Source organism: Sarcophilus harrisii, chromosome 1 (assembly GCF_902635505.1).
Source record: "Sarcophilus harrisii chromosome 1, mSarHar1.11, whole genome shotgun sequence".
NCBI classification, from domain to species: Eukaryota; Metazoa; Chordata; class Mammalia; order Dasyuromorphia; family Dasyuridae; genus Sarcophilus; species Sarcophilus harrisii.
Window position 1 is genome coordinate 85,080,807 of NC_045426.1, and position 12,130 is coordinate 85,092,936.

Here is a 12,130-nt window from a genome sequence, read left to right on the forward strand (position 1 = left end):
GTTTCTGCTGTGGCTGTGATTACAAACATTTTACGTGCTAATGCCATTTTTTATTAATCTTTTTAGGCACTACTTTTGGATTGAAATTAGAGAGCTAATCTTTAAAAATTATCCATAAAATTTTTAACTTGTAAAAATAGCTTTCATTACTAAATAGACCTTGTTAGATTAGACAGTGGAGTGATAGATATTAACCTTTTTCAAATATTACTTTAAATCAGAACCACCTGGTACTCCTAAATTTTAGCTGAGCTAAAAAGTTGCTGGTTTTATTCTCAACACTTTTGTACCCTAAAGCTACACTGTACAAATAAAGCGTTATAACTACTTGATTCTCCCTAATGTATAAGATCATACTTTCCTTTAAGGGAGGAATAAGAAAAGAAAAGGAGGAATTTCCCCATAACCTACAACTTGGAATCTTGCACATAGGTGCTGAATAAATGTTTGGCTTGAATGTGACACTAGAGTAGTGATTTTTGAGTCTTTGATTAAGCCTTTTATTACATTTTGCCTTAGTAGTTTTTTTTTAATCAACATTTTATGTATATTTCTTATGTGATTAGAACTTTTATTTTGAAAGTTTATTGTTATATACAAACCGAGACACTGTCTAGAGCTTGATGTTTTAGTATATGCATTTGTTAAACCTATTATACAAGTTCTTTCTTATACGGAGATGGCTACATTTTATAATTGAAGTAATAGCTTTCAAGCATAGTGCCCAGCAAAAACATAGTAGGAGCTTAACAAATGCTTGTTGATTGACATTAAAATGATGTTGATAACTTGCACTAAAAATATACTAATTTGGTAATGAGCTATTTAAAGATCAATTTTTCTTATAAAGTTCATTTCTGAGGGTCATTACTTTAAAATGTATCCACTACCTTTTGTCTAGTGTTTTTTTTTTCCTTCTTTGTAATATAGTCCTTTATAAAAAATAAAAGTTTACCTTGAATTAATCTTTTTATTCCTTTCTGTTCCCACATGTAGATTATGTGGAATGTTAGGGGAATGGAAAGAGGTTTAAATACAATAGGAATGGTCGCTGGCCCATGTGTTCATATAATTTTTGGTTTTAAAGAGACAATAGAAATAATCTAGTCCAAGTTCATTTCATAAATAAAGGCAGAGGAGGAATAAAAAGGAGGTAAGCGGTATTCCAGTTAAATTGTCTTGCTGTTGAAATCTGCATTCCATAACCAGTCTCCCTGTCTGTTTTTTAAAGCAGGCTGTTCCTCATACATGAAATACTCTCCTAATTTCTGTCTTTTGAAACTCTTAGCTTCAGCTTAAATTCTGGTGCTTACCTACTTAGCTCCTATGCACCTAGTAGGAATTTAATAGAAGTTTGTTGAATTGAATTGCTCGGGTTTACAGAGTAACAAAATTTGGATTAGAGCCCAGGTCTCTGATTTCCTAGACTAGTATTCTTTCTAGTATACGGTATTAATGGTCTGTAATTTCTAAGAATCTGCAGAATTCAGTTGCCAAATGGAAATCACAATTCTTAAGCTTCCAAAGAATTGTCAAAGCAATCTTTTCCCTCTGAATCTGGATGGCAGCATGAGAGTAAGTGTAGCAGCTATCCATATCTAAAGCCAACAAGGGCCTGGACTCAGCTCAAACATTTATTCTTCAGAGGTCTGGGCCAGCAAGTTCAAGCTTATGGTCCCAATCCTGTGTGTTTTAGGAGGACCAGCTCAGGATATAATTCATGAGTATCTGCTGTGTGCCAAGCACTATGCAAGTTGATGGGGAGACACAATCTAAAGAATTAAACAATCCTTTCTCAGAGGAAGATGTAAAATAAATGCAAAGTATAGTTAAAGGAGATAGTGCTATATAGTTGGGTAAAACCAAAAGCCTTCAAAGTGGCTCTTGAGCTTCATCTTGAAAGAAGAGGTAGAGGCCAAGGTGAGGAGGGGAAAGTACCTCCCAAACATGAGGAAGGGAGACCAATTAGATGGACACTGCAATAGTCTTGGTGAGTGGTGATCAATAGGAGATGGTAGAGTAGAAACTAGGGTCAGCTATGAGAGATGAGTACATAAAAATATCAAGACTTGGCAACTGATTGGATATGTAGGGTAAGGAGGGAGACCAAGGAGTGCTGAGGTTGCAGTACTGGAAGAATGATGATGCCTTTGATAGAAATTGAAAGTTTAGAAGAAGAGAGATGGATTTGAGGGGGGGGGGGGGAGAGAATCATGATGTTTTGGATATATTAGATTTCTGATGGCTCTGGAGCATTTGGTTTGATAGGGGACTAGAACTTAGAGAATAAATGGGGGCTAGGCACACAGCTAACATCAGAATTTTGAGTTTGAACCTCATTCCTCTTGCTCCCACTGAACCATGCTTCTTTATTGTGAGCAAGTAGTAATGAGTACCACATTTGTTGTCAGAAGACCTGGGTGATAATATTGCCCTGGGTGCCCCATTAGCTATGTGTTCTTGGGCAGCTCATCTAACCTCTTGAGTCTGTTTCTTCATTAATAAACTGCATGATATTTCTATTACTTCAAGAGGTTTTCTATGAGAAAAGCACTAATCCATTAAGGAGTACAAATCGTCTTATCCTCACTTTGTTGAGGTAACTGAGACTAAGCTAATAGATGATGATTCTGCAACCCCAACTTCTATACTTAATATGGAATAAATAGAAGCCAAGTGAAGTTTTTCAAGACTAAAGATAATTGCATTGGCTTAGACTCAAATCTCAGATATTTATTTGGTAATAATCAAATGAGCCTTGTTCATATAGAGTGATTGACCCTTTGACTCTGAGCAGCTCTGGTTTTACATCAGTCATGGAAATAGTTGTGTGCTTATCAGCCTTCGGAGGTTAATGAACTCTTTCATTAAGAAGTCAGATTCTACTTCTCAAGAATCTCAATGCAATACTCTGTACACAAAGATTCTAATTCATCTTTTTTTATGTCATGAATCCCTTTAACAGTCTGGTGTTAAAAGAAAAAAAGCCTATGGGCCTCTTCTCAAAATAATGATTTTAAATGTATAAAGTAAAAATTACAGGGTTACAATCATTGAAATATAGTTATCAAAAGGTATTTTTAAAAGTTCATGGACCCAAAGTTAAGAAGCCTTCTCTAGGCCAACTTACACCCTACTACAACATCATACTCAGCAAGTGTTAGTCAGACTTTTGAAGGCCTCAATCCAAGAGGAACCTAAGGAGTCCACTTTTGAGTGACCTTAATTGTAATTGGGTTTTTATTACCTGTCTTAAGTTGCTTCTGAGTAGAGGTTAATTTCATTCTTGGCATTTGTAGCTATCTCCAGTGCCAAGAACAGAGAAGACCAGACATAATGAGTTCTTGTTTAGTGATTATATTAGGTCTACATCTGAGTACTTAGAACTTTCATCCTGACTCCTAAATCTAGTGACTTCTTCATGACAATTTTTCACATTGTGAAAAGATAGATAGCTATCACAGGTCCATCCCCCTCATCCCCCTACTCAAAGCCTTCTCTTCTCCAGGTTAAAAATTTACCCTCTTTTTGGGGGGGGGGGGGGTGTTTTTGAAGTCTTTGCATTCAGGGGACTTTTCTGTGAAAATATAATGCATAGAATTTGGATGTAGTATTCCAGGTGTAATCTGGCCAGAGTCAGAGTACCAATGATATTGTTCAGAAGTAATTGACTTTGCCTTTTTAAATGCCACCTAAGATCATATTAGCTTTTTTGGCTGCTTTATTACACTCTTGATTTGTTGCATTTATATGCTAAAAATTCTTAATTTTTTGTTTTCCAACAAACTGCAATTCCATCATTTTGTACTTGTGAAGATAAATTTTTAAGCTCGTGTGTTAAGATTTTACCTGTATACTTGTTACACTTGAGCCAGTTTTACTTTGTGGTTTTGTGTCATGTATAAATTTGGTAAGTGCATCACTATCTAAAACATCAGTAAAATTCCAAATAGCTTGGGGCAAAAGACTAATTCCTCTGCTCAAAAAACCTCCAAGTTTGATATGAACCCATTAAGTATTTATTTATCCTGGAGTCCTACTTTTCAACCAACTTCTAATTCATTTTTATTGTATTGTTGTCTAGCCCACATTTACCTATTTTGTCTACAAGAATAGTACAAAGGAATTTTTTTCCCCAAAATGTTAGGGAAGAGATTCTTTCTATCCCCCAAATCTTCTCCTTTTCCCCCAATATAGGAGTCCTAGCAAAGATTAAATTTTCTTGCTATACATATCTTGTTCATTGTCTTCCCTGACCCACAGAGAAGCTTTTTTTTTTTAATCAAATACTACTATGTGTAACATTTTCTTCTGCAACATCTTTCCTGATCATGAATGTATGAGAGTTTTTTGGTTTGATTTGATTTGGCTTTTAAATTTCCCCTCAATATTGCCATTTAATCATAACCAAATTTTCCTTATTACTTGAGGTTGAGTATAAATAAGTTATACAGAGGATATATATAAAAGAGTTCTTACCTACTTCCTGAAAATAGGGTAGAAATACAACCTTGGAAGAGATTCCCTAAGATTTCTTATCAGATTATAGGATCATAGATTTAATGCTATGAGGAACTTTATAGAAGTCTTCTAGTCTACCTGTCTCATTTTACAAATGAAAAAACTGAGGCCCAGAGTAGTTAGGGTATATTGCCCAAGGTTGCCCAGGTAGTGAGTGGAAGAACCAGTATTATTCACACCAGAATCTTTTCAAAGACTCTACATCGAAGCCGGTGACATGGATAAAATGCTATTCATCTACTTTAGTTTTATCATAGTCGTTCTTAGAATCATAAAATTACAGCTTCAGATCTAGAAGAGACTCTACAGTCATGGATTTAGGGCTGGAAGGGACCTCAGTGATCATCAAATCTAAACCATTTGTTTTACAGTTGAGGAAATGGAGACCCAGTGAGATTATCTAGTTCAAATTGGACTTTATAGAAAAGAAAAGTAAATCTCAAATCAGATTAGTGTTAATCTGTATTTGTAATTCAGGATGAATTTATATTTTAACTTTATAAATAATTTTCTTGGATTTCACATTTTTGAGCTTAGTTATTTTTACTAGTAAAAATAGTAAAATGTAAATGTAAAAATGAATAGCAAAAAGTAATATACCAAGTGTATGTTATGTACAATGTATACTATTTTAAACCTGGAAGAGAGACTAAGATTAATAAGTTTTAATCCTTTAAGACTTTTTCCTTCCCTTTACTGTGCTTATGGCCTGCTATCACTAAGAACAAATAAGCAACAAATAAACATTTGCTACTTTTTAGAATTCACCCCCATAGCTTGTTTTAAAGTCCACTTAATTATTTCTCCAGTTCTGTCTATATAAATAAGCTATCTTTACCTTATTGCCTCAACCTATCCCCTTTACTTATGTCTAGCTACATCTATGTTCTTAAAGTTCGCCTACATGTACACAGTTCTTTACAACTTTGGAATCCTAGCCATCTTAGTTTTGATCTTCTTAACTTTTTTATTAGAAACTAAATAAGCATATTTATGTGTATCTCTCACAAGAGTAAAACTCTTGCTGTTCCACTCTGGACACATTCAATGTTAAGTGTTCTTGAGATAAGGAGGCAGTTAAAGTTTCTAAATAGCAATTTAGTTGACATAATTGATTCCTGTTCAAAAATTTCATGCATATTTATGTACTTATAATCATAGTAGTGTTTTTACCCTATTGTTGTTCTATCTCAGTTTCATGTGCTTCCCATTGAAATGTAGAACCACCCCGACTTACAGTAGTTAATAAACATCATGTTTTGAGACACATACATGGTTAATTACAGCTAGTCTGCAGTACAAAATGAGGTGTGAAAGTTAGTAATATGTTCTTTAGTGAATAACCAAATAATGAATCTGTTTAAACTTACTTAGGAGCTAGAATGATCTTTAAGTTGAGTTGACTTTTGTAGGAAGCAAGAAAGCAAAAAACATGCCTATCAGCAAAAAAAAAATTTTTTTTTTTTGTAAATATAACCAAAAATAGTTAACAACAAATGATGTCCTTCTTCTGGACTTACTACACAAGCTTCTTTGAAATTGTTCTAGACAAAGGTCTTTTGGATATGATGCCAATATTATTTTCTATTTAAGTTGCAATAAGCTAAATAAATTTAGTTCTATGTCTAAAATTAGCAATTTCCTTAGAATATCCCTACAGGTCTCTGATGTTAGTAAAAAGTTGGGTTTTAGAGAGAATGTTGCTTAGGAAATAATAGTCTGCTTTTTTCTTTAGATTCTTATTTAAAAGAGAAAAATTTGTCAACCCCATAAATTGTTTAGAAAATGATTACAAAGTCTATAATGTTTATAGTAGTGTGTAATTTACAGAGCATGTGAAGTAGGCTGGGTGAAGAGTGTGTGTGTGTTAGCATGTCTCTCAGAAATGAAATCTTGGACCTCTATCCCACATTGATCACTGGATTTTGCATTGCATATCTCTTAGGGCAGGATTTTGGATTACTATACTTGGGTTTCCACATGCAAAATTAATAGATTTTTAATTCTTAAATTTGTTTTACATTTCCATAGTGCCTTTCCTCTGAGAAGTTCAAGGTGCTTTACAGAACCTATCTGCTATACAGGTCGTATTTCTCACAGCATCCCTGTGAGGTAGGTACATGCATCAGAAATTTGCTCTTTGCTTCTTTTTCCCTACAGGGACAAGTAATAGAAGGTGCTAGGGAAAATGTAGGTGTGTCACTGTCATTAACATTCCTTTATTCATCAATGTCAGCCAATGTACTCTTTAAAAAAATTTTTAAAGTTTTTTATTGGTATCTTTATTTTATTTCCAAATCCTCCCCTCCCTCACCAGAAAGTTACTCTGGATAACAGAAAAAGGCGGTGGGAGATTGGTAATAAAAGCAAAATGAACCACAATAACTGATTTGGCAGTGTATGGTTTCACAATGATAGTTTCCCCAGCTCTCTGAAGAAAGAGGGAGGTTTATTTTCTCATCCCTTTTTTGGGAATACCCACTCCCCTTTTGTGGGAGGGAAGGAGGGGTCCATACATGATCATAAATAGATAGCATTTGATTGCCCTTTTTTGTTCTTTTTACTTATATAGTTGTAGTTCAGATTCCACTTTCACTCTTTACTCATAACTGTGCTTACTTTTTTTTCTAGTTCAACTTTCCCCTAACTTCCTTGCTATATTCTGTTCATAACTATAGCTCTTATATTTCTAAAGACATCTTTATATTTATTTTCTAAATGGCTTCATGAAATTTAATTCTACGTTAGCCACTTTAGAGCTTTGCTTCCTCTTGTTTTCATTGTTTTGGTATATATCAGCTGGTCTTTCTAACCTTTTTGCTTATGCTATGACTGTTACTCAATCATGATTGGCTATAAAGGAGAATGTACCAAAAACAAATAGACCAGGAACAAAAGGGATACAGGGAGTAAAGTGTATCTTAAAGATGTTTGAACAGTGACTAGTATTAACGTGGAGGTACAAAAAATATACATATAATTCAGTGAGTCTTCAGATATTCAGCAAGGTATTAAATGGAACATGAGAATAAATTTGAATTTTGTTTTGTTTTTTTAAATGCCCTTCCATGGGGTTAGGGGAGTGATCTTTTAGCAAATATATACTTATAGAATATCATGTACCCTATAGTTAGTTTGGTTAAGCATGACATTGAAGTAATGGACTTAATCCTTATATGGAGCAATTAGCTTTACTGTTTAAAAAAACTGGGGCTGCAAAATATACTCTTATCCTTAAAGCACTGTTGTTGTCCCTTGTTTTCTAAAATTTTATTGATGTCTTTTGTTTTTATATCATTTCTGAATGTCTTGTTCCCCCGATCCCCAGGGAGCAAGATATTAAAGATGTTCAAAACAAAACAACCAAAAAAATCTTTTCAGCAAAATCAACATGCCTGTGTTTGACTGCATACATAAAATTCCATAACCAAAAGATCTTTTCATGAAAGGAGTGAGAAACAATTTCAACTCTTCTCATAGGCAATGTTTTAATAAGTTCGTGCTGTTGCTAATGACAGTGTGAGTTTGGCCCAACAACAGACCTAGTATCACTATTGAAATGAACTTAAACAGGAAAATGCAACTGTGCATAGCAAATATATTTGGTAAAAGTATAGCAAAATAGTGTTTTGTGTATTCTTGCTGTGGTGCTAATTGACCTGCAAAGTATTTTTAAAACACTTATTGTGGGACAGTTGGCTATTCAGGGTCCTGGAAATAAACTGGAAAACTCTTCTTTCAAGGAACTCTCATGTTCTATTAAACATCACTAATGACTAATTCAAAGCCTCCATTTTGCTAGGACAGAAGTCTTGCATGGGTAGATATGGCAGTGTGTATAGTAGTATATATTTTACTAGTGGTAGTTAATATGCATCTTCCTATAAAGAGAATGATAGTTGTTTTTAATACTGCTTCTTAATTAAAAAAAAAATCTGCTTTTTCCTTTCATTAATGATGGTCCTTTAGCTCCTTGTCTTTTTGTTTCTACCTTTTAAAAAAGTGAGTTTGCTTTCCCCCACCTACCCACTCTATAGAACTTGTTGGCTACTGTTAGTTTACTAGAGATGTTGTTGGTGCTTTCACTTAACTTTTTTTTAAAGATGTGACAGTTCAGTGAAAAAGGCACTAGAATGAAATAGATGGTATTTTGAGAGCAGGTTTTATTTCTGGCTAGCCAGTTATATGCCATGTGACCAATGACCAAGTTATTCAACCTACTTTAGAAAAAATTATCTGGGATGATATTACTTGTCCTTTGTCAAGCACTGAAGATATTCATATGATAACACTTTAATTTAAAAATAATTTTTGAAAGCTCTTATTTTTACAGTCTAAATTCACTTTTATATCCTCCCTCCCACAAGAAGACAGATACTTCTTTTTCCAGTATTTCAAAGCAAAATATTCATGAATGTATAAACAATTGTAAAATTGGCTTTGTGATTGGTGATTGATAGGTGTATCCACTGTTGATAGTAAGCTTAAAATTCAGAATTTTATTGTGTTTATATGAAGGGACAGGAGAACTTATTCTGTCTTTTCCTGTTTATCTCTTTAAAAAACAAAAAGATTGCTTAGTAACTTTGAATTACATATTTTCTTGTATTTTACCACCTTTTGTGGTGGTGATCCTATTATATCTTTGAGGTTTACTGGTTCCCTATGATCACCTCTAAACTTCAGTAAGTGAGAAGACTGGGCAATGTGGAGGAGAACTTTCTGGTAGTAAAGTATATTGAATTAAACCCGAAGTCAGAAAGATCTGGGTTTTTTACCCAAATACTAGCTGTGACTGACTGTAGGCAAGTCATTTAAATTGTCTTCCGCTTCCTTATCTGGAAAATAAAGTATAAAACAGCATCTACTTCACAAAGTTGTTGAGGATCAAATGAAAATTTAAAAGTACTTTGCAAACCATAAAGCATTATAGAAATAGCTGTTTCTGGTCCCTAATGTAATTACCATCTCTCTTTCTCTTTTCTGGGGAGGGGGGGGAAGGTGGGAGTGGGTGGTAGAGTAAAAGGGAGGGACTACTGCCAATATTTTTTGAGATTTGCAGGTATGAAGAATGTAATTTTCACAGCTCTCTATATTTACCATAGAAGATTGGGGACTGGACCTGTGACTTAATTAGTATCTGGAACTCCCTCCCTTAGTTCCATCCTTTCTTTGCAATTTTGTTTTAGAGAGTTGCCTAGAGCCCAGCTTCTTAAATTATGAATCTTGACCCATTGTGGAGTCTTGTAACTAAAGGTGGGGTAGAAAAATTATGATTTATTATTAGTAAATGTTTGATTTGTATAATTCTATTTCTGGAATCATGTAAAAATTTCTCAGGCAAAAAGGGGTCAAAAGTGGAAAAAATTTAAGAAGCCTAGAGTACTGAGAACTTAATTGATTGTTTCAGGTTCACACAGAAATTATATCAGAGTTGTGATTTCAACCTGGGCCTTTCAGTGCCATATACAAAGCATTATGTAAAATATACAGATAAATAAGACATTCTCCTTACCTTCAGAGACCTTAGACTTCAGTGGGAGAGAAGATAGACTGTTAGTTCAGTTACTGGCTATCTCCCTAAAAGGAAGTCTTTTCTTGCTTTCTTTTTTACTTTTTTAAAATAATATTTTATTTTCTCAAATAAATGGAAAGAGTTTTCAGCATTCACCTTTGAAAATTTTGTTCCAAAATTTTCTCCCTATCTTCCCCTCCCACTCTCCAAGACAGTGAGCAATCCAGTATAGGTTAGATATATGCAATTCTTTTAAACATATTTCTATATTTGTTATGCTGTGCAAGAAAAATAAGATCAAAAGTGGAAAAAAAAAAACAAGCAAACAACAACAAAAAGGTGAAAATATGCTTTGCTCCACATTCAGTCAGGAAGTGTGTATATATATATATATATACACACACACACAGACAGATATAGACGTAAAAAAAAAAAAAAAAAAAAAGTCCTAACACAAATTACTTGCCCAGGATGATAAGAAGTAATTTTGAGGCTGAATTTGAATTCTTCTTGAAGTCTTCCTGACTGAGTACTCTGTTCATGATAACATCCTCCAGCTACCCAAACCGCTGCCTATTTATTATTTCTTGGCAATCTTTTTCAGTGGGATATATGTGAGAAATGACTTCAAAGCAACTGTAAATTCAGTGCTCAGTCCTTGGGTTAAAATTGGGGTAAAAATAGGCTGTAATTCATGTCTTAATACAAAGTCAATTTATGTGGACTATTTTCACACCAATATAATTATATAGGAGGTACAAAATTTGGTGAGATTACTATCTAGAAAGTATTCATTTCCAAATAAGGAGAATAGAATCAAGGAAGACTTTAACAGAAGAAATGGCTTTTGATCTGACCCTTGAGGGATGGGGGTAGGGAGGCACTCTAGTGTTTGGAAATAATATGAATGATATCATTGATTGTAACTCCATCTGTGTCATCTGTTGGCCTTCATGTGTCCTCTGCAGCATTGTAAAACTCCCTCAAAATTTCCATTTAATTTCTTATACCTGCCTATGAAAAATCAAAACCATGATGGGAAAAGTCAAGATGTGAAAGAGATACTATATAGACAATTTTTTCTGTTTTATCATAATGTACTTGAAATCATTAATGTGTAGTTTCTCATCTCTATTCCCAGGTTACTGTTTAATTGAACTTCCTTTTGTATCACTTTGCTTTAAAGAAATGCAGAGACTAAAGTTTAGCACCTTTAGATTGCCAATCTTTGGCCCAGAAGGAGAGTCAGAAAAGATTGGATACACCTGTAAGAAGGGGTAGTGTGGGGTAATTTGGAGCTATGATAGTGTTAGATGTCCTTATGTTGAAAACAAGCTGCACAATTAGCTATCTATTCCTAGGGATATTGGGGTGTTCCCTGTCTTTACAATCAAATACTCTGTTTTAAGCCATGGGCCTTTTGGCTTGATGCCATAGTTCCCTAGGGGGCTCCAACCCCCCCACATATTATCTCTAAATATTGTGGGTTTTTTAGATTGTCTTTGTTCTTTCCTTCCCTAGCCATCAGCTCTTCTGTTAGCATCACAGGTTCCTTTCTCTCCTCCACTCCTTTCTCCTCCACCTCCTTTCTCTCTTTCCCTCACCAGATACATTGTGTCTAGGAAACCAGTTGACCAGGTTTCACTCTAGTCAGAAACTGACCTAAGAGTCAATTTTAGGTAAGTCTTTGAGGAGTTTTTCTAAGAGTAAAATAGAAAAGATTTACAGCACAAACTTTGTGATATCCATCTGGCTGCTCAAATACAGTTTTGCTTGCTTCCTAGTTTTAGGAAATGTTTCAAAGAGTTGAGACTTGGATGCTTTTGAACTCTGGCTCTGAGGCATCCCTGAGAGTTAGAAAAAGTCAAGTTTTCTCTGGAAGCAATCATTTTCTTTTCTACTTTTAGAAACAGTTAATCTTGCTATAGAGCAGCTTTACTGGGACACTGACTTTAAAAAAAAGAATAGAATGTATGTCAATGGAAATGAAGCTACAACCAGGAAGAAATTTTTATTAAAAAAAATAAAATCAAATGAAAGTTATATACTTTGTGTCTGGAGCACTGTGTTAAACACTAAAGGGGATGGGATTCT

At 34.3% G+C, this 12,130-nt stretch overlaps 1 protein-coding gene across 3 annotated transcripts in view; it reads left to right on the forward strand.

The window, feature by feature from the left end:
- The window catches only part of RHOA (ras homolog family member A), a 56,815-nt gene that overhangs the window by 1,459 nt on the left and 43,226 nt on the right, over window positions 1-12,130 (forward strand). For 2 of the 3 annotated variants that reach the window (XM_031959227.1, XM_031959222.1), the window contains exon 2: window positions 6,553-6,633. The exons of the other annotated variant lie outside the window; for it this stretch is intronic. The gene's annotated coding sequence lies outside the window, so the exon portion shown is untranslated. The remainder of the gene's footprint in view (window positions 1-6,552; window positions 6,634-12,130) is intronic. 3 annotated transcript variants of the gene reach the window in all.